Source organism: Dermacentor albipictus, unplaced genomic scaffold, assembly GCF_038994185.2.
Source record: "Dermacentor albipictus isolate Rhodes 1998 colony unplaced genomic scaffold, USDA_Dalb.pri_finalv2 scaffold_46, whole genome shotgun sequence".
NCBI classification, from domain to species: Eukaryota; Metazoa; Arthropoda; class Arachnida; order Ixodida; family Ixodidae; genus Dermacentor; species Dermacentor albipictus.
This window is the reverse complement of record NW_027225600.1, coordinates 507,663-530,509: the sequence shown is the minus strand read 5'-3', so window position 1 is coordinate 530,509 and position 22,847 is coordinate 507,663. Positions and strand designations below refer to the sequence as shown.

At 48.3% G+C, this 22,847-nt stretch overlaps 1 protein-coding gene across 2 annotated transcripts in view; it reads left to right on the top strand.

Annotated features, from left to right (window-relative positions):
• The window catches only part of LOC135913909 (protein zer-1 homolog), a 201,627-nt gene that overhangs the window by 120,099 nt on the left and 58,681 nt on the right, over window positions 1-22,847 (top strand). The gene's annotated exons all lie outside the window — the stretch shown is intronic.

Sequence of the window (22,847 nt, the reverse complement as noted above, 5' to 3'; positions counted from 1 at the left end):
TGGTATAATATAAATCTAGATGCAGGAGGCACAATATGTCAAGCATTGAATCATTTTTTTTTTTCCGACTGCTTTTTGAGAAAAGTGATCTTTTCTGCAAGACGTGTACAGCTGCATCATCACTGAATGCGAAAAAAATTGTGCAGGTACATTGTAAATGGCACCATATGATGCAGCAGCCCACGATGATAAGTGAAAGCAATAAACTGTCATGTGAAATGAATAGTTTATCTGAGTTTTAGCTAACAAACAATTTAAAAAAATTATGGGGTTTTACGTGCCAAAACCACCTTCTGATTATGAGGCACGCCGTAGTGGGGGACTCCGGAAGTTTCGACCACCTGGGGTTCTTTAACGTGCACCTGAATCTAAGTACACGGGTGTTTTCGCATTTCGCCCCCTTCGAAATGCGGCTGCCGTGGCCGGGATTCAATCCCGCGACCTCGTGCTCAGCAGCCTAACACCATAGTCACTGAGCAACCAAGGCGGGTAACAAACAATTCATTTAACAAACTGGAGAAATTGACTCAGTCCACATACATGGAAGTGCTGCTATGAGCATGTGCCCATGCCATATGATCAAACACATAGTTTTTCATTTTTCTAAGACAGTGGTGTATAATCAGAGCTGATTTTAAAAGGTTTTGTTAGATCTGATGAGTATAGTACAAGATAAGGGCAGCCACTTGCCAATTTTAGTTTTTTGATAAACATTTCATCTCTGGAATGTCTTAATTTTTTATTATTATTTTTTGTCGGTGTATGTAAGAAATTTTTACCTGTTTGAAGTGTACTGGAGAAGAATGCGCAGCAGGCATTGCTTCGAGAAAGACGACGACAACGTGTGGTTGGAAGCCTTGTGTTTATGTTGCCGAAGCTCTGTGTCCTCTCGCTACATGCTCTGCTATCTGAGCGTCCTATCAATCGAACTATAACGCATCTTAACATTTGGTGGACGTGCTGGGCCCTTCCCAAACCTGGAACTCCGCAGCCGGACGCTCCCTCCCGTTTCTGCTATGCCTCAGGACGCTGCGCAGCCTGAGCCTCCCATGGCACCGCCTGTCGTCTGCTCCGGTGCTCTACGCCAACGAGATCCTCCGGTCTTCAGCGGCAACGACGACCATGACATGGAGGATTGGCTCTCGTCATACGATCGCGTGAGTGCGCATAACAAGTGGGATGGCAAAGCTAAACTGACTAACGTCATCTTCTATCTTTCTGGAGCCGCGAATCTCTGGTTCCGGAATCATGAATCCAACCTTTCCACCTGGACAGCATTTACCCATTGTTTCAAAGAAGTCTTCGGTCGCCCTGCTGTACGCAAGCTTCGCGCAGAACAACGCTTGCGTGGTCGCGCTCAGCAAAAGGGTGAAAACTTCACCAGCTACATTGAAGACTTAGTTGACCTTTGCCGGCGCATTAATCCCGCCATGCCCGACTCCGAAAAGATCAAAAATGTCATGAAGGGCATAGAGGATGACGCCTTTCAAATGCTCTTGGTGAAAAATCCTCAAACAATCGACGAGGTCATTACACTGTGCCGGAGCTACGATGAGCTCCGCAAACAGCGCCTTACCACGCGCCGAGCTGTCGCGCCGGACGACGCGGTTTCGGCTTTAACTGACAGTTCTGGTACTGCTTCCGCCCACTCTTCGTTCCTCAACCAAATCAAGCAATTTGTTCGCGAAGAAGTCGCGTGCCAACTGTCACTGCTGCCTGCTACCAAGTCGTCTGAGTCCTCTTTGTCCCCAGAACTGCGACGCGTCATCCATGAACAAGTCAGCGACGCACTACCTCTCGCTAACCAGCCACCTTCAGCGACAGTCCCGCTCACTTACACTGCCGTCGTTGCCAGGCCAAGACCTCAGCCTGAAGTTGCGCATTACATGTCCACAAGCGGCTTCTACGCCTCGCCTTCTGCAGCTGCGAACTACGTGCCCAGAAGCGGCTTCTGCGCGCCTCCGCAGCCCCTACGCCCAAAACTGTGCTCCGCTACCTAGACCCCCTGTTGATAATCCGTGGCGTACCCAAGACAATCGGCCAATCTGCTTCGCGTGTGGCTTTGCTGGACACGTGGCACGGTTCTGCCGCCAGCGAGGTTGGTATCCTCCCTATACTGCGAGACTTCAAGGGAATGCTCCTGACTCCGAGTCCCGCTATTCACCACCAGTTCCGCACTTCGCTCCTTCATCTCCTGTTCCCCAAAACTTCAACACTCGACGATCTCCATCTCCCCGTTGACGTTCCCTGTCCCCCATCGTCCGCCGCCCTCCGGCTGTGGAGGAAAACTAAAAGGCGCAGTTCCGGAGGCAAGAACTGCGACCTCTTCGAACTGCTCAAGCCCTCGTTTATTCCCAACGAACGTCATTGAAGTTTTTGCCGAAGGTATCGCCGTTCACGCGCTTGTCGACACGGGTGCTGCAGTGTCGATGATTGCCGACCAGCTTCGCCGTACGCTCCGAAAAGTCGTCATGCCGTTTTCTGCCATTTCGCTGCGCACAGCAAGCGCTGATCCTATTGAGCCCTTAGGAACATGTACCGTCCGTGTCGCCATACAAGACAGTTTATACCACATTGAATTTGTTGTTCTCCCCCGCTGCTCTCACGCCATCATTCTAGGATGGGACTTCCTCTCATCTCATCACGCTATTATTGATTGTGCCCGTGCAGAACTTGCGCTGACTCCATTCTGCGGCAGTCTTTCTGAAGATTTGCCTCCGCCTTCTCCTCAAGTGTTCGTTGCCACCGCCACTGATATCCCTCCTTTCTCTTCCGCCCTTGTACCCGTTTCCTGTGCTGCTTTCTACGATTGCACAGCTCTTTTCACGCCATCTCAACTTGCTGCACGCCGTCATCCCTTCTTGCTTCCCTTTGCCATCCTCCCCTTTCGCCAGGGCTCCAGCGCACTTTACGTTTCGAATCCGTTTTCGTGTCCATCAAGCTTACATCATGGCGAGTGCCTCAGTTTTGCTGATGAATTCGACACGAGCTCTGTCTATGATGTGCCTGATGACTCGACTCCTCTTCACGTTGACGCCATGACTCTTCCTGTCTCTGCGCCTCTGCCTGCATGTGACCAAGAGTTTGCTCCGTCTATTGACCCCAACCTCACTCCGAGTCAGCGCACGCAGCTCGTCAACCTTCTTAACCGATTTCGATCTTCTTTCGACCTCCAGAAACAATGTTTAGGCCGTACCTCCACAGTCGTTCATCACATTGACACCGGCAGCCACGCGCCGCTACGCCAACGTCCATACCGTGTGTTCGCGACGGAGCGCCGTGTCATCGACGAGCACGTAGGAGACATGCTCCGACGCGGCGTGATACAGCCATCACACAGTCCTTGGGTTTCTCCGGTAGTGCTGGTCAAAAAGAAAGATGGGACAATTCGTTTTTGTGTGGACTATCGACGACTCAACAAGATAACCCGGAAAGATGTATATCCTCTTCCCCGTATCGACGACGCACTGGACTGCCTCCAAGGCGCTGAATTCTTTTCGTCCTTAGACTTACGATTCCAGTTATTGGCAGGTCCCGGTAGCTGATGCAGACCGTCCGAAAACGGCATTTGTTACGCCTGACGGCTTATATGAATTTACCATGATGCCCTTTGGCCTCTGCAATGTGCCTGCAACTTTTGAAAGAATTATGGATAACATACTCCGGGGCCTCAAATGGCAGACATGCCTTTGTTATCTCGATGACATTGTCATCTTTTCCCCGGACTTTTCTTCTCACCTGTTCCGACTCAAATGCGTGCTCACTTGCCTTGCCGATGCTGGACTCCAGCTCAACTTGAAGAAGTGTCACTTCGCCGCCCGGCGGCTCGTCATCCTTGGCCACCTTGTTTCGAAAGATGGTGTGCTCCCAGATCCAACCAAACTCCAAGCCGTTGCCGAATTTCCAAGACCAAAGACCACAAAAGAACTCCGCAGCTTCATCGGATTATGCTCCTATTTTCGTCGTTTCATCTGCAACTTCGCCACCATAATAGCGCCTTTGACGTAGCTTCTCGCGGGTAACCACGACCTCGTGGCTTGGCCGCCAGCTTGCGATGCCGCATTCACGATGCTGCGACGTCTTCTAACCTCACCCCCCATACTCCGACATTTTGACCCATGCGCACCGACAGAAATACACACGGATGCCAGTGGCGTCGGCATTGGCGCTGTTCTTGCACAACGAAAGACTGGATTCGATGAATACGTTGTTGCCTTCGCTAGCCGAGCACTCACGAAAGCGGAAGCAAACTATTCCGTTACAGAAAAAGAATGCCTGGCTATCATTGGGGCCATAAATAAGTTCCGTCCTTACCTCTACGGTTGCCCGTTCGACGTCATCACGGACCACCATGCACTCTGCTGGCTGTCGTCCTTGAAAGATCCTTCAGGTCGCCTCGCCCGATAGGCGCTTCGCCTCCAAGAGTATGATATTCGAGTGCTGTACCGCTCAGGCCATAAACACTCGGACACGGATGCCTTGTCTCGCTCTCCAGTGTCAGGCCAGCCCAATTATCAGAAAGTACGAATATGCGAGTCCTCCCTCACCGCCACGGATATGCTTTCGGAGCAGCAGAAGGATCCATGGATTGTTGCGATGCTGGCTTTCCTGTCAGACCCATCAGCGCCTTCTACTGGACGTGCGTTGCGTCGCCAAGCACACCACTTCGCTGTTCGTGACGGGCTCCTATACCGCCATAACTACCTCTCGGACGGGCGCAAATGGTTACTCGTGGTTCCTCAGCATCTACGTTCGGACGTATGTGCAGCGTTTCACGATGACCCGCAATGCGCACATGCAGGAGTACTAAAAACGTACGCGCGCCTACGAATTCGTTATTACTGGCGCGGGATGTACCGATTCGTCCGCCAATATGTCCGTTCCTGCCTCGCATGCCAAACGCCGCAAGAACACCCCTCATGCCTTAGCTGCTCCACTGCAACCCTTGCCTTGCCCAGGACGGGCCTTTGACCGGGTCGGAGTTGATCTTTATGGGCCCCTTCCTGGTACTCCAGATGGCAACCGCTGGGTGATAGTGGCGATAGACCATCTCACGCGTTACGCGGAAACTTCGCCTCTGCCCAATGCATCTGCGCGGGATGTTGCCGGGTTCCTTCTGCGTAACATCATACTTCGCCATGGAGCCCCCAGAGAGTTGCTGAGCGACAGAGGCCGCGTCTTTCTGTCTGATGTTATAGAAGCCCTGCTCAAGGAATGCAACGTAATTCACCGTACTACTACTGCATACCACCCGCAAACTAATGGCATGACTGAGCGCTTTAACCGCACTCTTGGCGATATGTTAGCCAAGTACGTTGCATCTGACCAAACTAATTGGGATCGAATTCTACCCTTCGTGACGTACGCTTATAATACCGCCACACAGACCACTACAGGATTTTCCCCGTTCTTTCTTCTTTACGGACACGAGCCTTCCTGTACAATGGACACCATCCTTCCCTATCGCCCTGACACAACGGAGGCTACTACCCTGTCCGAAGCTGCTGCACACGCGGAAGAGTGCCGAAAGCTCGCCCGCACATTTACTTCGGCCGATCAGCAGCGACAGAAGCACCTTCGGGATATTCCCTCCTCTCTGGCACCCTATGCCCCTGACTTGCTAGTCTGGCTTTGGGTTCCCGCTACCAGCCCTGGACTTTCACCAAAGCTTGTTTCCAAGTACCAGGGACCCTACCGTGTCGTCAGTCAAACGTCTCCTGTGAACTACTTGGTAGAACCCCTTGAGCCACCTTCCGATAAGCGCCGCCGAGGGCACGAAATCGTGCACATTCAGTGGCTCTAGCCGTACTTTGATCCACCTGTGCTATCTTGCTCGTAGGTCGCCGAGACGGCTCCTCTTTTCCGGGGAGGCAATTGTACTGGAGAAGAACGCGCAGCAGGCATTGCTTTGAGAAAGACGACGACAACGTGTTGTTGGAAGCCTTGTGTCTGTGTTGCCGAAGCTCTGTGTCCTCTCGCTACGTGCTCTGCTATCTGAGCGTCCAATCAATCGAACTATAACGCATCTTAACAGAAGCAATTTACAAATTCAAGAAGTAAGTAGTCTTGTTCCTCACAATATTTCAGTGTAAAAACCATCTTGAAAGCATGTTTTTTTCAACACAGTTTGAAAAAGATAGTTTTCCTGGTTGTTGGGGGTTTGGCGAAGAAATTGAAAAAAAAAATCAATTCAAAAATTTCATAATGTGCTACTTTATTTCCGTGTCAATGGCGATCAATCAAAGCCCATGCTACATAGGTTGGGCCCTCCTCTGCAACCAGACACTGCTTATCGGCTATTGCTTCAAGCTTTCTCCTTTTCCTTTCAGCTTTGAAGCTGTCAAGAGCTTGTATCTGTACTTGTAAGATACTTGCCTCAAGGTCACTTGCTCAAGGTGCTTGCTTGTCTGCGCTCCATATTCTAGCTGCAGCCACTGGAAAACTTTTTTGATGCCATGTGTGCCCTCCTAGAACTCGAGCACAGCCAAGGCTGCTGTAGTCTCCACTGGGACGCAAGCTTTTTGGGCACCTCTTCCTCGTTAACTCTTTGAGGTTCAAATTTTTCAAGAAATGTGTCCTCTCTAGGTCACATTATTTAATTGTAGATTGAAATTCTTCAGTGACTTATTTTGAGAAAAAGCAAGCAATTAATTTTTGAAGTAACATTAAAGCAACAAACATTTTTATGTAAGCAGTGTTATACATGATTTATTTCTCAAATTTATAGATTAACTAGCAGGAAGAATTTTTTAAAGATGTATGATAAAATTCACACAAGCTACTTTTATATTTCAATATCATATTTTTGCACCTATAACCTACACCAAATATTTAAAAATTTAACAGTAAAGTCTGAGTATGGGTTATCTGTGAATTCTGCCTTGAGGTATGGCTTCATAGCAGTGTGTGCCACACTGCTGTGAAGCCACACGTTAAGGCAAAATTATTCGCTATCTAAAGTTCCATTAGTTAGTTTCTTTCTAATCGAACTCAGTATGTCACAACCAATAACTCTTCATCTGCATTGTCAAAAGTTAAATCCGGAGTGCCACAAGGCTCCGTCTTTGGGCCTCTTCTCTTCTTGATTTATATTAATGATTTCCCTAACTGTGTAAAGTCATCATCAATTAATCTGTTCACAGACGATTGCGTAATATATACCGAAAGATCACTAACCCTGATGATTCAGATAAACTACAAGGAGATCTTCACAATGTATCACTATGGTCTAAAAAATGGCTCATGAAACTTAACGCTAACAAGTGTAAATCGATGCACATATCACATAAAACAACCAGTAGCAATCAGTGTCGATATGTACTGAATGACACTTCATTAGCATCTGTTAACGCTCACAAATATCTTGGCCTTCACATAACTAATGATCTTTCATGGAATTTGCATACTAATTATATTACTGCTAATGCTAATCGTATGTTAGGATATCTTCGTCGTAACTTTTCTGCCGTTCCTACTTCGGTAAAATTGACACTCTACAAAACCCTAGTTCGCTCAAAACTTGAATACGCATCTGCCATTTGGGATAACAATCAAGCATCACTAACCGTAAAGCTTGAAGCAATTCAAAATCGAGCAGCTCGCTTTATTTTATCTAACTATTCCCGCCATTCCAGTGTTGCATGTATGAAAACAACCCTGAATCTGCCAAATCTTTCATTATGCCGCAAATGTGCTCGTCTTTGCCTATTTCACAAGGTTTATCACTCAAACCAGGTGCTCAAGAATCAACTTATCACCCCACCTTCCTACACTTCATCCCGTTCTGACCACAGATATAAAGTTGCTGTCCCAACCTCCCGAACACACAAGTATCATGATTCTTTTTTACCCCGCACAAGTGTCGACTGGAACCACCTTCCTACTTCCATCATTCAGATCACAGTTGTAACGTCATTCAAAACAGCAGTCTACCACGCTATCGCTTAACGTTGCCTACATACCATTGTCTGCATATTACATTGCTTGTTATGTACCGCTCCTTTCTGTAGTGCCTTAGGGCCTTGAAAGTATGTATAATAAATAAATAAATAGATAAATAAATCTGCCAGGGAACCTCAGGCTCTCACACCCCTCGCATGTTAAAGCTCCCGTTTCCCCTCTTTCATGGCCGCCCATTCTGATCCTGCTATCGACTTGCCATTTTGCATTTTGACCATGTTAGTGCAGTAAAGGCTCGTTAATTCACAACTCGTTAATTCGAAATTTCAGATAATTCGAAGTAGCCGCCGCAGTCCGTCCAGCTATGCATTGAAAGCAGTATGTAACACATCCTGCTAATTCACACTGAAATCCGCAGCGCCACCAATAATTCGAACTCCGCACCATCATGGATGGGGAGAGTTGCCACACGGGCCGCGCATATTTGCTCTTTCCATCTACAGCCCTTTGTTTAGGCCTGACTGGAAAGAGGCAAGATTGCACCTGGCAAGGCATGGCCAACGCCTCTGTTGTAGGTCGCTTCTTACCCGTGAGGCTCCGTATAAAGCTCAAAGGCAATAAAATCTTTGCCCTGCGCCATATGATGTATGTGCGAGCGAAAGCGTGCGAGAGGCCGGCGAACGCAGCTCAATCTCGCATGCGTGAGTGACGAAGGCGGGGCGAGGCGGATGCGTGCCCTTTCTTGTTACGTGTGAGGCACGGTGATGAGGCAGAGGGAGGGAGGGACATCCTTCTCTGGCGGCTGCTACTTACAGCGTGGCCATGCGGGCGCTGTATCGTGAAAGCGATCTGCAACCTGGGCAAAGTGTGTGCCCTCGTGGGCATAGGCATGGGCCTCATCTTCAAAGTGATCTGCGATGTTTGCACAGTGTGCATAGTGCCAGTAGCTTCATATGCGATGTGCTTTCTACATTTCGTTGGCATTGAAGCGAGAGCTGTACAAAGGTCAATTCACTCGCTGCTACTGCCATGATTCCTCACTCCAGCGTTTTTGAGCAAGTTATTACGGTCATCGAGCGAGATTTGTTCATGTTTACGTGTGCGTGCGTGACACTGTACTTGTTAATTTAGTTAGTAAGCGAACGCTTACAAGTTTGTAAGGCCCATAAAGCTACCATCCTTACTTCATATAGCTATTTACTAATTTGCTATCGCAATCGATGCTTCGCTTTTCGGACGAAACTGCGTCATTTTTTTTTCTCCGCAGTAGTCGTCGCGACAAATGCGTGGATGGAGCAAGAGCCATTTCGATGTCGGGAACATCGGACCACATTGGCCACGTCCGGTTACGCAGGCTGCTCCAGCGCTGCAAAGTATAGATGTTGTCGTTTACGTCGACGTAGTGTGTGTGTGCGCGTCCCGACGCCACGTCGGACTATATAAGCGCCTTAACCAAGCGATTTTTTTTCTCTGCCTTTCATTAGTTCAAATTTTGTATAATTCGAGTTTCTGTAGCATCTCCACGGAATTCGAATTAACAAGCTTTTACTGTAATAAGCAAATAGTGCACACAGCACCGGTAAGCCAGAACCCGGATCATGATGAGCTCGCCAAAGAGGTAGGGAACAAAGCCGCTGGCCAAAGATACGACGTGGATGAATTGTACATCTGTGAATGTAGACGGTGTTTAAAAACATTTTACTGTTGTATGCAGTTATTTCCTTGAGTTATATGTGCATTTTTTTTTTCTTTTGAGATTATGTACTTTAGGGTGCCGAGGTGGGTTATACGCTTAACAATATGATGGGTTTGATACAATGAGGGCCAGTATTTTATAACCTCCCATTTTATTTTCCATTTTTCTCCTATGTTGCACCAAGGGTGCTGTTCCAGCAAAGAGAGCATTGCGCTGACCTCCGAGCCATGTCTCTACCAATGACCAAGGGCCTTAAAATAGGAAAATGAGGTGGTTCATTAGAGAATAATGTTCCAGGAACGTTCAATCATAGTGAAAGTGAGGCATATGCCATGTGAGCAGCCACAAGTTAACTCAGTGGTGTGCACCCGTCAGAAATTTTGTGAGTGAGAAACTTGCAGTAAGCACTTGTTTCATCGCTAGATGAGATTCTCAGTTCTCGTGCATCTCACAAAAAGAGACGCAGGCACAGCAGTGTCACCAGTTTGTGAGTGACCACCTGTAAACAAAATTGCACACCTACAGCAGGGCTAGTGGGCAAACATTTTGCAGTAATGCTTTCAGTGATAAGGGAACGAAACAGAAATTGGTTTTGTTGACACCCATAACTTGAAATGACATGTGCGAGAATGCTGAATATAAAGTCTGCAAGCATAGGTGTGTGCATGTGGCAGTAAACTAGACAAAATCGGAATACTCCTGACTACCAAGGTGGTAGCCATCACAGAGGGTAGCGAAAGGTCAGTTCTAGTGGAAGCCGAGGGTGAGCAGCATAATCAGGAATTTTTTTTAGAAGTCACAAAAGGTTAAGCACCTCCGGATTGACACTAGGCAGTGATTTGTTTCGAAAAGGTTTTTTTTAAGCGTTTTATCGCCGCCGTACATATAACTTCGGGATCACTTGGGACTTGTTTCCATACATTATGGTTGTGACCTCAAAGGGCTAGAGTAGTGAATTATTTGTTTGTATTATGCGTCTGCATGTTGGAACATCATGCAAAGAACTCTAGCTTAATAATCCAGTTGTAAAGAAGCACAAACTCTTCTGCAATGTGTATGCTGAAGGCGTAACGATGAGGTATTAGCACTGACGACTTGCCATCATCAACTAATGCTCAGTGTTGATTGCAATTTGGGCATTTGCGGATTGAAGTTCACCAATTCTAGTTTGTTTGGTTTGCCGCCGAAACTAAGCTTGCCACGGCAGAAAATACGGTGTTTTTTTCTTGTACTTCTTCTGCGTGTTATGCTGCACCTTTGACAGGAAGGAGGTCTCTTATGGCTAAAAAGCACAAAGAAGTAGCATTCGAATGGCTGCATCCATTTCACATTAATTAGTTTCTGTGCTTAAATTATTGCTTCAGTTTTGTTAAATGTTTATTAATAATACCTTAAGGACCCCATGAGGGACATTACATGAGGGGTGGGCATAGTTGCAGTGAAAATTAGAACAATAAGCACAGTAGTACATACTACCAGGGGTGTAGCAGGGGGGGGGGTGCTTATGGGGCTCCAGCCCCCCCCCCCCTTAAATTTTTTCGTGCTGTCCATGCACCGTCGACCAAACAACCCCCGGCGCCGGAAATCATTCTGGATTTTGTCTTGAATATCTTTTTCACGCTTGAAAAGACATTTCACCGCGAACATTGTGAACTCAGGTTGGATTTAGCGGCAATGCCCATGCACCGGTAGTCACATAACGCCAAGCAGCCCCATCCGAGCACACATTTTCAAAGGCGTTTTCATGGCGAACAGGCTCGCCGCGGAATCGCACGGAGGCCGCGGAATCTACGGAGCGCAGGGATTTAAATTCCGAAACATTATGGGCATAAAGTTCTCATGAACTTTTGATGCGAAACGTACATTGACATTTCCAAAGTTGTGCTCCAGATATTCAAGTGCGGAAGTTTGTAGGTTTAATGTTGTTATAACATTTGACGCCGAAGGCGCATTGACTTTTCTAAAGGCTTAGATTGGAACCTACAATGAGACAAGCCAAATCAACACAATATCAGACAAGTTGACAAAACATGCAGTGAGATCCGATGAGATGAAGCGTTGTGGTGGTTCATTTGTGCCATCATGTCACATAAAAAAGCACCAACATCTTTTTTCACTTATGCCAAAGCATCCATGTCAAGACACTAAAGCCAGCCAGGGTAACTACGTTCTTATTTATTTTTCCTAGGTTGACTTTATTTGTGACGCCACATTGAGCCTCTTAAATTTTTTTTATTCTCGCCACCCTACCTGCGGGCTGCCAGAGCCAGCCAGAGCACATGCGTTTCTCTGGTGTTGCCCCGACCACCGCTCGGCGCACCTCAGTGCACGTTTGGTTTTCTCTGGCCTTGTGGCTAGCAGACGAGAAAAAGAAACAGTGGTTGCTCAACGGCATCACTGTGGGGACTTGATGGATTGCACCGCTTTCGCTTGAGCGCAACCTCTCCGGAAAGTCTTGTCTCGCCGGTGTAGGATACCGAGCACTATGCGTATGGTTCTCGGTGGACCAAGCGTCTCACGTTTTTTTTTATATATATTCATTCACTAGCCACATTAGGTGCCCAAAGTAGGCATTCCATTGTGGCCAACATGCTTTTCCTTGCATTTGTTCATTTCGGTGCCCTCGCCCCACAAAAGGAAAAAAAAATACATTGTTGCGGCGCAGCGAATTTGACAGTTTGTGACTTCTTTTGCGGAAAGTAATCAGCGACGACACGCTTCAGTTGCTGGATACTATTATATCATTGCGATAGCAATTATATGAACGCTCCAGGTGCATTCTTGCTATCGTCGTCGCCCTCATCTTTCGTATGAAGTCTAAGGCCGATAACATCGTGACCGCGCGCCGCATGCTGTGCGTGCGAGTGAAAGAGTACGGGGCCGGGTGTAATGGCTGAGCCGATGATGGTGGCTCAGTCTTGTGTGTGCAAAGGAGAAAAGCTTTGAGGAAGCGCGCCGCTTTCCGTCACGCGCGATACATCGGGGGAGCGGAGGGGAGGTGGGGCGGGATCTAGGATTCTGTGAATCTGATTGGGCGACATGTTTATTTGCCTTGTTTGACGCATTATATACAGTGACTTTTTCTTAGATACGTAGATTTATTGGAGACTTGTAACTATATTTAAATAACTTGTTGCAAGGTTTTGTGTATACGTGCAGTGAACTTTCTTTCCATTGACACTTCTTTTGCCCTTTATCGAGGATTTGTATATTTCATTGTATCTTCGAATTGCTAATGAATGAGGGCGAGTCAAATGAAAGTAAGCCTACCCACCTCGCGCAATAATGGTTCGGTTCATTATCTGCGAGGCACGCGCGTAGCACACAGGCACCTCTCATTTACAAAAGTGACACGCAGGTGTGAGGGTAAGTGTTCTTTAATGCTCAAAGTAGCGCCATTCGCTTCCCTCTTCCTCCGCTCGGCGCGGCCTCGATGGTGGCGCCACCGGTGGTGGGCCTGCCGTAGCAGACGACGGCTAACACGCTACGGGAGGAAATCCGCAGAAAAGTTCGTTCGAGCCCTGCGGAGCAGTTTTTTCAATCGAGATCTTTCTTCAACAGTCGGTAACGGGCCTTTAGAATTTCGTGTTGGAATTGCGGAAGAAATAGAGAAGAGGACCATTATTCAAGGCGTATTTAAGGCGTAAAGCGCGCGACGTTGAGAGTTCGTGTTGCTGAAACACGACGCAGACACGCGGTGTACTCAAGCACGCGCGTAATTACCAGTTTCAGGTGTTGACAGCGTGAAATTATGTGTACGTGGTTTCGTAGCTTCATTCACGTACCTGCAGGACACTTTTGTTCGGTCGGCGCGTGAAAGATTCCGGCTGTGTGCGGTCAGCAATGCCTGGCAACAGGGCCGTTTTTTTCATTGCGGGGTGCTTTGGTAATCGTGACAATATATTGTTTTTTTTTACAAGTACTGCTCCATGACGGCACATGTAATGGCTAACGGAGGCCTCTGAAGAGCACGTAACATTACACTAATGCAGGTGTCGCAGGGAGTGTTCGGATACAAAATTGGCTGACCGCGATCTTATACCCCCTTGGCATGCACAGGCTTCGGCGAGCCCCATCCAGCCCTGGTTCTAGCTTTGGTGTTCCCGTTGCCGCTTTAGTGCCCTGGAGGCGCCGTCAATAATACGAAATAATGACAAGTTGTTACAACTAGTAAATAAAATTTATTGAAGAAATACAATCGCGCCGAGGCGCCAACTTCTAAAGCAGCGCTAGTGCGCGAGTATTATGAAACGCCAACGAGGAACTTACCGGCCCACGTACGACTCTACGATCAAAGTGCACGTTAAACATCCCCAGGCGAGCTAGATAAAGTTATCCGGAGCCATCCACTACGACCTCCATCCTAGCTTTAGTCGCTTCGGAACTTTAAAAACGTTAATCACCACAAACCAAATCAATACATGCGGGCGTACATTCGAAGCTAAAAGACTGCATCGTAAGTCATAGTAAGCCTTGCAAAAGCGTCGAGAATGTGTTAACTTCTGGTGGAGCTCAAAACACACCCTGAATAAAGTAGCTTTTATGTCACAGGCAAGCTGCAGAAGCGTGCATTTCACCGCAAGACGAAACTACATGAAACAAAGAGAGCACACTCGAAAAACAAAAGTCAAACAACGCGCTAAAAACCTCGCAGGGCATGAACACACACTTTTTCGAAGCGGAAGGCGTGAACTAGGCTCAAAATAAGAGGTTGTGAGTAGCCGTGCCCCTTGCTTCACTAAGCCGTGCGTTCTTTGCCACTTCCTCGAAGTCAGCCCGCCCGATCCTGCGAATCCACACTTCTTTTTGCGTTGCGCCCGCCGGACGGCAAAGCAAAAAGCTTTTTGACCTCACTGTGTCTGTTGCGGCAACCGAAGGCGCAGCAGCATGGCATCGCAATTAAGTTCTCGGCCCTGCACATTCTATTACGCTAACGTGCTTCGTCAGTCCGCCTGCCGTACTTTCGTCGCGTAGGCCCAACAATGGAGGTCGGCACACGCTGGAAAGAAAAAAATATAGAAAAGCGCGGCGCCTGCTTTGCGCTGGAAAGAAAAAATATACCAAAGGGCAGCGCCCGCTTCCACGTGACACAGATTGGCCAATAGGGGAGCGGAGGAGGCTGGGGCGACAGGAGGCGTGGAGGAGGACGCGCCAGGGTGAGCGGGGTGGCGGAAAGATCTAAGAATGGCGCTACTTTTGAAAAATTGAGGGGCTTTACATGAGCGTCGGCCACAGTCGCTCCGAAAGAGAGACAAAGAAAAAAAAAAGCGACACGGAAAGCGGCGCACTGGTGCCCGTCCCGCGTCTCCCTCTCTCGCGATAGCAGCATTCTCTATGATAGCAGGCTGACGCCACGGAAGCAGCGTGCAATCAACGGTTCAACCCAGTTCGAAGATGGCGCCGACAAAGCGCAAAGCTTGGTCGCTTGACACGAAGATGGATATTTTGCAGGACTCTCGATGCGGCTTCAAGGTGAGGGCCTTTGTGAAAGAGTATGAACTCGCCCTGTTAACGATATCAACCATCTTGAAAACCGAGAGCACCGCGATTGTGAAGGCAGGAGCTATCAGCGGCCATGCCGATCAGCGGAAAAGACCCTTTGTACGCCGATGTTGAAGAGGCGCTTTACCAGTGGTTCATCACCAATTGCTTCAAAAAGGTGGGCTTTGTGCATAAGGACGAACTTCCCCAACCCACTGAGACCAACACGGGGAAAGCCGCTGACATAACCGAGCTCTGGGAGCTCATTCCTACTGGTGACAGGTGGTGCGTCGAAGGAGGAGTTTTTGACTGCAGACAGTGCTGCCTCGTTCTGCGATCAGGTCACCGACGAGGCGATCGCTGAAGATGTGCTGTCTCGACAGACAGCAAAGTTGTGCGACGGTGGCGACGGCAGCAGTGACAGTGACGAGATTGACAGTGGCTCCTTGGCCCCGACCACGATGTCCACGCAAAGTGCACTGTCGTCGATCGACTCCTTAATTGAGTTTATGCATGCTAAAGGATTGCCGCCAGTGTTCGTGCAGCAGCTGGAATGCATGCACATCGCGGTTGTGAAGCTGAAGCTGCCGCAAAAGCAAGTGCTGATTTCGGACTATTTCGGCGTGCCTAACACTTGGCACGATCATTGGCGCTAGAAATAAACTTTGTTTTTCACGGCCTACTTTCTACGTCATCTATTCTTTAGAGCAAGTAGCGATTTCGAGTTCGGAGCTGCAAAGGTACGTTCCTTTTTTTTTTTAATAAGTGCAGTCCAGATATAGCGATCATTGCTTATAACGATCATATTTTTCGTCTTTCTCGATATCGTTATAAGTGGACTGCACTGTAGCGGTGGCGAATTCGTTCGTACGTCTTGAAGACTCCGGCGTGGCCACACTGTGGATCGTTGTGGAAAGCAGCACATATTTGAGACCTTAAGCTGCGGGGAACCACCAGAAGCCACCGACGACCTTTAGGAGTGTAATTGCGTCGGTGCAGCAGCTGGTCACGAATGGCAAAATGAACTGCTTGGCGTCGGAGGGTTCGGGACCCAGGGATGGTCGATGATCCAGAAAGATAGTCGAAAAGAGAAGCGATCCACGGGTCACGACGTTGTGCGGTGGCAAAGGAGTCCATGTCGAGAGATGACGCGGAATGTGCGGAAGTTGTTCTGCAGGCTGAGTCTGGAGGTAAAGGTGAACGAGACAAGGCGTCTGCGTCGGAGTGTGTGCGTCCGCTGCAGTATACGACGTGAATATCGTACAACGGGCTAGACGGCCAGTGGGATCTTTCAAGTTGGCGAGCCAACAAAGCGCATGGTGATCTGTGACCAAGTCGAATGGGCTCCCGTACAGATATGGTCGGAACTTGCCAAGTGCCCATACTAAAGCCAAGCACTCTTTTTCGGTCACACTGTAATTGGCCTCGGGCTTTGTCAGCGTGCGACTCGCATAGGAGACTACGTATTCGGAATAGCCCGGCTTTCGTTGGGCGAGGACGGCACCGAGACCGACCCCGCTGGCATCTGTATGTACTTCAGTTGTAGCTGACGGGTCGAAATGGCGAAGAATAGGTGTGGAGATGAGAAGACGACGCAGCGTAGCAAAGGTGGAGTCACATGCAGGGGACCAGCAGGAGAGGGCAGCGTCACTGCGTAGAAGCTGAGTCAATGGCGCCATGATCGATGCGAAATTTCGAACAAAGTGCCGGAAATATGAGGATAGGCCCATGAAGCTTCGAAGTTCTTTGATGGTCTGAGGCTTCGGAAGCTCAGCGACTGCTCGAAGTTTTGCAGGATCGGGTAGAACGCTGAGCTTGGACACAACTTGGCCTAAAATGGTAAGCTCTCACGCGGCAAAGCGGCACTTCTTGAGGTTGAGTTGAAGGCCAGCGTTCGTTAGACAGGTCAAAACTTGTCTGAGGCGGAGCAGGTGAGTAGGAAAATCAGGCGAGAAAACCACATCGTCGAGGTAACACAGACATATAGGCCACTTGAGGCCACGCAGCGTGTTGTCCATGAGTCGTTCAAAGCCCGAAAGGCATCACCTTAAATTCATATAAGCCGTCAGGCGTAATGAATGCGGTTTTCTGGCGATCAGCCGCAACCATCGGGACCTGCCAGTACCCTGAACGAAAGTCAAGGGACGAGAAAAATTCTGCTCCCTGAAGACTGTCGAGGGCGTCGTCGATGCACGGCAAAGGATAGACGTCTTTGCGCGTTACCTTATTTAACCGACCGTAGTCGACGCAAAAACGAATAGACCCGTCCTTGCAGATGAGAACGACAGGAGATGCCCACGGACTGTGCGAAGGTTGAATAACATCACGACGCAGCATATCTTCGACTTGGGTGGTAATGACACGACGCTCTTCGGCAGAGACGCGGTACGATCGTTGACGTAACGGCTGATGTGAACCGGTGTCAATGTAGTGCTGCACTTCCGACGTGCGGCCCAGGCGAGGTTGTGAGGCGTCGAATGAACTTCTAAATTTGTGCAGGAGATCAAGAAGGTCGGCGCGTTCGGCAGGTGTGAGGGTATCGGCGATGGCATTCGAGAACGCATCCCTGGACGTTTTCTCAAGCGTGGACATCGAAGACGGTTGGCCGGAGTCGACATCAAAAGAGTCTCCGGGGACGTCAACCAAAGACGAAGAGTCGAGGAGTTCCACGAACCCAAGGCATTCACCCACGAGCAACGTAATAGGCACACAGAGGGGATTGTAAAATTATATACATGTTGCTGCAGCCGCCAGCCATGTCTAGTGTCGCGAAGGGTAGGGGGAGAGATTTACGGGTCATGAAGACATCGGAGGGTGTGAAGAGGACCATTGCATCAGTGATGGCATTGCAAGAGACGGGTACGAGGGCGAAGGAGGCAGGTGGAATATCTGTGTCCTCGCGCACGGTAAGTTTAGATGGGCGGTCGCAATCTTACTGGATAAGAAGTCCCATCCGAGGATGACGTCATGCGAGCAGGTGGGAAGAATACACTCGACGATGTAAAGAATGCCGCAAATAAGCACACGTACGGTACAGGCTGCGTGCGGAGTGACGTGCTGCGCGCTTGCCGTATGAAGCGACAGTCCAGAAAGCAGCGTGGTCACCTTGCGCAGCGAATGGCACAGTGTGACGGCTATCACAGAAATGGCTGCGCCGGTATCCACAAGAGTGAATGCAGGAACACCTTCTGCACAAATTTCGACCACGTTAGCAGGAGAGGCGCGAGGTTTTAGACAGTTCGAATGGGGCGCAGTTCTTGCCTCTTGAATTGCAACGTTCAGTTTTCCTGGTCAGGTGGTGTGGGTCGCCGACGCATTGGGGAGAGCGAGCGTCGGCGAGGGGATGGCGAGCGACGTGAAGGAAATTCTGGCATGTCAGCACGAGTGTACGGTTGGCAAGAAGGAGCGGCGTATTGGCGAAATGGCTGGCTGCCGTACTGGAAGAGCCGCGAGGCGTCGCCGAACACTTGAGGGTGACGGCGGCAATATCGGGCGACGTGTCCGGGAGTGCAGCAAGAATAACAGATAGGTCGATTATCAGGTGTCCTCCAAGGATTAGTTCGCGGTGCAGTCCAAGATGCAGCATGGGCGTCTGGTGGCAGCGGTTGGGACTGGGTCGCGAAAGACGCCTGTGGAGGCCTGCGTACTGCCTGAGCATACGTAAGAGGCGCGGCCACAGGCAGGACTGGCTGCACATAGGTGATAGGCGTGGCAACAGGCTGCACTGCCAGCGCAGAGTTGAGATTCGCGGCTGATGGTGTGCGGAAGGGACAACTTGGGCGACCTCTTCGGAAATGAGGGTGCGGAGCGTGTTTGGAAGACGGGAGGTGGGCTCCTGAGTGAAGGGGACTAAAGAAAGTTGGCGGGCAACTTCCTCACGCACAAAGTCCTTGACCCGCTGAAGGAATGAGGATGGGTCATACATGTTGTCAAGGCTCACCAACAAGTTGTCACTTCCCAGAGGACGCCGAGTCGAAGCGCGTTGCTTCCTTAACTCACCGTAACTTTGGTATAGGCTGACAACTTCAGACACAGTGCGCGGATTCCTGGCTAGGAGCATCTGGAATGCGCCGTCATCGATGCCTTTCAGTATATGGCGAATTCGCTCAGCTTCGGGCATTGCGGCGTTGATTCGTTTACAAAGGTCCACGACGTCTTCTATGTAGCTTGTGAACGTTTCTGCCGTCTGCTGTGCTTGGGCGCGCAAGCATTGTTCGGCATGCAGTTTGCGAACAGCGGGCGGGCCAAAACTTCCGTAAAGGTTGTCTTGAAGACTGACCATGTGGGTACGTCACTTTCGTGGTTGTGAAACCACAGTTGGGTAACACCAGCCAGATAAAAGATGACGTGGGTTAACTTGGCTGGATCATCCCACTTGTTGTGTGCGCTCACCCGTTCATATGACGCAAACCAGTCTTCTACGTCTTCGTCGTCTGCACCGCTGAAAATCTTGGGGTCCCGTTGTCGTGGAACGCCGGTGCAGGTGACGGACTGTGGCGTCGGTGCCATTTGGGATGAGCTGTCAGTCATGGTGGGCGGTAGCATTCTTGATCTCAGCTCCAGGGTTTCAAGCGACGGGGTTTGGGTCTCAGCACCTCTACCAATTGAGAAAAGGTTTATTGGCGGCGCCTAATGCGTAGGCACAGCGACCGGGAATGGCGAGGCAGCCCGAAGCACTGTCCAAGCGGACACCAGCAATCAACAGCGCGAGCCGAAACGAGCCGTGCGTTGGCGATGAGGCTGTGCCGCGAGGTGCGTCTTCTTCTTCACACTGTTATCATTTTGTGAACGCTGTCCCCACTTTCTTTTGTTCGGCCTACATTCGAGGTAAGATTTTTAAAAAAATTTTCTGGCTTTGAACATTCGGGGTCGGCTTAGAATCGGAGCTGGCCTAGATTTGAGTAAATACGGTACATACAGCGATCATTCACACTCTCTGAAGAGCCCTGGGCATGCGAAGAAACTACTTCTTTGCTACTAATGCTTCATTTGTGCATTTAGAAAATGTTTCATGAGGTGGAAAAAGAAACAAAGGAAGAAACTTGCTAGCTTTAAAAATACTAGAATGTGAACACCTTTCTATATTAATTGTGATAATGGCTGTTTATTATTAGAAAGCTATTCGAAAATTATTCTATATTCAATTCGATTTGCTTCTGGCACTATTCGATTCATTTTCAATTCAGTCTCAAAAATCACTATTCGCACACCTCTACTCGTAAGTGCCACTCAGTAGCATATACTCGGTTACCCAAGTTGACGAGAGGTTCACTGAAGAGCGACACAAACCTGGTGCATTCATGGCCCAGCTGCAGACACCGGACAACCTGGTATGTGACAGTGGGCGAGCGAAGGACACTGATTGAAAAGCGGCACATAACCAGTGAATTTGTGGTGCAGCCTGATAAAGTGTCTGGTTGCTGTCCTTGAGGAAACCTTGTGACACGCGTTTGATTGCACGTTCAACTGCACGTTAGAACGGCACATTCCCGAGGCACCTACGTAGTTATCCAAGTTGCCATCAAAGATATTCATTGCAAAACGGCACACACACCTAGTGGCACATACCCAGTGACCCAAGGTAGCATAAATGAGGTCTATTGAAGACCAGCACAGACCAAGTAGCATATACCCAGTGCTCCAAGTTGCCATCAAAAGCGTTTCATTGAACAGCGGTACCACCCAGTCCTGCTTCTACAATGACCCATGTCGGCATGATTGTTGAAGAGTGACCCATATGTACAAGTTGCCATATAGTACTCAGTGACCCAAGCTGGTCCAACAGTTGGTTTTGAACTCCCTTTCCTCAGCACAGCAGCCAGATGCACTACCCATTCTACCACAGGCTAACCAGTGACCCAGGTACTATGCGGGAAAACAGTTAGATACAAATATACGTAGATAGATACTTGGTACCCGAAAAGCACGTGGAGTACCTTACGAATGCTAATGCATTAAAAACCCGAGCCCTTTGTAGGCCATGCTTGTTCAGTTAAAGACCTGGCAGAGCTCTGCTGCCCATCAGCTCAGCTTTACACTCGGCTGTCTTGCTGAGTACACATAAAACAACTTGGGTCACTGGATATCTGCCACTGGCTGTGTGTCCGAATAGACAATTCAGGCCACTGTGAATGTCCAACTGGGTATGTGCCACAATAACACAAGTAGTATAGAAACCCTAAATATAATGATGCAATTAGCATTCTTTGAAAATTCCAACCAGTTTTCAGTATGTCTGTGTGTCCGTCTATATTTAAACCCTTTCACTTCAACTTGGGTCGCTGGGTTCAAAACCAACCGTCAACCAATGTGGGTCATGGGGCTTGTGACATTCTTCAATGAACCTCTCTCATGTCAACTTGGGCCACTGGCTTAGTTTAGGGCCACACCTAAAAGACCTTCTTTGATGACAACTTGAGTCAAAGGGTATGTGCCACTGAATACACGCCACTCTTCAAAGAACCTGATGCGAACTTGTTGAACATCTCCGACGACAACATAATCAGTACACAGCTAAGACAGCATGTGACTGCACTGAAAGAACCTCAGCCTTTCAATCTTACAGCAAACTGTAGAACGTTAACATAGAGTTCAAGAGATCACCCACCTGAATGTTGTTGTCCCTCCAAGTAGTCATCTCACGACGTTCCTATAGTCCTTTTTTATACATACTGTGCATGACTGGAATTGCCTTCCCAGACATATAACTACAAACACCGACCCTGCTGGCTTCAAATCAGCATTGAAGATATTGCTTGTAATGGCGATAAATCATAGCAATGTCTATATGTAGTATGCAGTGGTGTAGCCAGAAATTTCGTTCGGGGGAGGGGGGCTCACGTTGCAGCTTGGCTTCCTCCTTAAGAGAAAGCTTTAGCTCGAGTGCTCCTATCTATGTAAATACATGTAGAAGGTGAATTCATTTTTCTCAGCAACCACTGCACCAAATTTGACGAGGTTTGTTGCCCTTAAAAGAAAAACTTAAGCTCTACTGACTTCTGGTTATGAATTTATCATTTAGTTGTCAATTTTTATTAAAAATTGGCAGAAATCGCAAATTTCTGGAAAACGAAACTATCATGTTCAAACCGCTGTAACTCAACAATGAAAAACAATATCAATTCTGTGAATCGCATCTAACAGCACATCTACAGTGGACAAAATCGATATGTTACTAATGAATCTAAAAAAATTTAGTATTATCGACATACGGCGTTTGCAGAACCCTTGTACACCACGCAACCAATTCACATAAGGTACAAATTGACATATCAAATTTGTCGACTTCGATTCTTGTAGTAGATGCCATGTGATGAACCGCGATATCCGTTCTTGATGCAGAGCTATAAGTTTTTAAATGTCGTGCTTCTATTTTTTTCGCACTTTCAAATTTTTCAAAATATGAAAAAAAACATTCAGACCCTAAATCGAAATTACGTTTCCAATAGATACTAGAATTTAACTTTCTCTCTCAACTGCAACAAATTTCATTAAAAGCGATCCAGGGGTTATTTCAGAAAAGCATTTCTACATTTGACATGTATTTGAATAGGCCGCGTCAAAGTTTGGCCTGAGCTAAGCTTCCTCTTAAACGATTTGTCGAGGGATCAAATACGTTATTAATAACTGCATTGCCGTTGCCAAAGATGCTGCAAACGAATTCTTGAACGCTACGCACTGTCTAAACAAGTAATATATGTATTTTTTAAGAAAAACATATACTCGTATGTGCCAAACATTGTGCCCAAAATAACTGATATCAATGCTTCCA